At 27.5% G+C, this 2,600-nt stretch overlaps 1 long non-coding RNA gene across 1 annotated transcript; it reads right to left on the bottom strand.

Annotated features, from left to right (window-relative positions):
• Nucleotides 1-1,103: 1,103 nt before the first annotated feature.
• Nucleotides 1,104-2,252, bottom strand: LOC121219526 (uncharacterized). Its single transcript, XR_005916338.1, has 2 exons — nucleotides 2,127-2,252; nucleotides 1,104-1,385 (listed from the first exon to the last, which is right to left on the bottom strand). It is a non-coding gene; the product is annotated as an uncharacterized lncRNA (long non-coding RNA).
• Between the last annotated feature and the right edge of the window lie 348 nt (nucleotides 2,253-2,600).

Raw genomic sequence — 2,600 nt, 5'->3', positions numbered from 1 at the left:
TACTCTTTGTTTAATGTAGGAAGAAAGGCATAGGAGGGTTAATAGTTGGGTTCGATAGTTTATTGCTGATCTTGATACAATTATTTCAACTCAAGAAAGCATGAAAAAATCTACTTCGGATGATAACAACAATTAGCTAAAATTGATTATAGGCCACTGATGACAACAATATTTACTTTTGTTTACTTGTTACACCATTATTGGTGTTCTTGTAAGGATACATGGTAGGATCAATTATGGGTATTGATCAAACAATTTATTTTGTTGGCTTGTTGCACCATTATTAGTGTTCTAGTGACCGAATGTATTTACAATCATGTAAGTATCAAATTGCTAGCATGATTTAGCTATTTTTTGTTAAAGAAAAGCCAAGTCTAACCATAATATTCCCAGGTTATGTTTCACCCGCACTTGCTAGATATGGTTTCCTATGAAATCATTGCATGATATTTGGCAATTTATCATTTATTAAAAGTTTGTTCTACACTTGCCTAATTGTTGAAATCTTTCAAATTACACTGTTTAAGTTTTTTTTTTTTTCTCAAGTTTGAAGCTTTAATGATAAATCATTGTACTTTTAAAACCTTAAAAGCAGTCTATTAAAAAAACGCGAGAATCTTAAAAAAATTGATCTTTATAAACTGTAAAACAAATATAATTTAAATCCTTAATTTTACCATAAAATAATATTTATGATATTTTTATCTAAATTCCAACTTATCTATTCTATATTAATTTTGTTCAATCAAATTACAAACCATTGTCAAATTATAACTGTCAACACATTACACACATTTTGAGTGCAAATACACATCACCACTTATATGCATTTTCCTTTATTTCTTCACTAGTGTTAACAATCCACACACACAAATAATAATAATAATAATAATAATAATGCAATTTTGTATAAGTTCTACTTGTTCACTAATTTCCGTTCGTTGGCTATGTTATCCTTTAACTTTTCTTCTAACAAATCAACTTCAACTTTCAGAGTCCTAATTTATATCAACACTCTATTATGAGTTTATAACTTTGCATTCTCCTTCGCTATTACTTTGTAAGCATCTCTTAAACAAATCATCATTTCTTTCGCTCGTACATTATCTTTAAGAGGATGATACCAATAAAAAAAATTACATCTGCGAACCTACATATTTCCAAAAATTAATATCTAATCCACTACGAAATCTTGATGCAAATTATTATCACTACAGCAAACTTTGTAATTTCTACACCCATAAAATCCCTTACCCACTTTGCGATCTTTCCATGAAGTGTGTCCAGGCATTTTACTCCCACAGTAGCAAATAACATTTCACTCTTCATAATTATATGGATCCTCAAAATTTGGGAACTTGTTCATATTTTCACCTTCAAAAAAGCTTAAATTTCGAATATAACCAAACAAATTAAAACCAATAAAAAAAACCCCTACAATTTCATACTACAATCTTTCTTCAAATAAAACTATCAAATGTCTAAACCGTTAGTAAATTCTCATTCTCATTCTCATGTTTTCTTTCTATGTTGCAACATTATAATGAAGAAAGGTAATATATCAAAAAAAAAAGCATCTATATTTAAAAAATTATTCAAAATAGCATTGACAAGTTATTTCATTTAGCAAAAGAAAAAATTAATCAGAAAAATACAAATAATATAAGTATAAATAAAATACCATTTTATCTTATACAATGATTTCCTTGTTTCTTCACTCCAGAAGTTATATAATGCACCACAAGAAGCACTATGAAATTAAGAATTTTGAATATAATGTATCCAAAATAATAAATATATATTGAATCAATCCTCTTCACATTTTCCATTAATCTGAATCAAAGATAATATCTTATATTTATAATCAAATATTTTTCAAATAATTAAAAAGATACAACTCAAAACAACAAAGATCCTATATACAATTGAGACCCAACAAATAGCCTCTTTTATATTAAAATTTTAATAGAATTCAGAAAAAACAAGTTATCTAAATAACAAATAGCACACACATTCATATATGCCAAAATGTCAAAGAAAACTCTATTACCTAACTAAATAGGTAAATCATAAACTGACATGTCAAAGAACGTAAAAGTTTTCTTGGAAGGATTGTGTGTTCTTACCTTGCTGATGAACACCAAAATTAATTTTGGTGTTCTTTAAGCTTTTGCGCTGCAATGAGGATGGTTTTTGGAATGAAAATGTTTTATTTTTTACCTTTAGGAACAATCCTATCGATTATAAAGGGATGCAATGGGTTTGGGATATTGGATATTGGATAATGAATATATGAGTATTTAATTTTTTTTAGTTTTAAAATACACGTCATCATTTATTTCAATGTCACCATTACAAAAAAAATAGAAAATCCAAATCACCAGCTAACAATAAATATGGATGATTTTTTTAACGGAGGAGCTAGTTTTCACTTTTCAAAATGTATATTTGTCCATTTTTTCAATAGAAGAGCCGAAACGTAATCTATTCCTAAGTACAAGGGCATCCCTGGTACTTTTATCATGTATAAGTAGGCGTGATCAATATCTTGATTTTTGAATTAAACATTCTTTAGTAAAAGAATATACAATCAACCCTCT

This window comes from Gossypium hirsutum, chromosome D07, assembly GCF_007990345.1.
Source record: "Gossypium hirsutum isolate 1008001.06 chromosome D07, Gossypium_hirsutum_v2.1, whole genome shotgun sequence".
Classification (NCBI taxonomy): Eukaryota; Viridiplantae; Streptophyta; class Magnoliopsida; order Malvales; family Malvaceae; genus Gossypium; species Gossypium hirsutum.
Note: the sequence above shows the minus strand (reverse complement) of the source record. Positions and strands in the feature narration are given on the sequence as shown.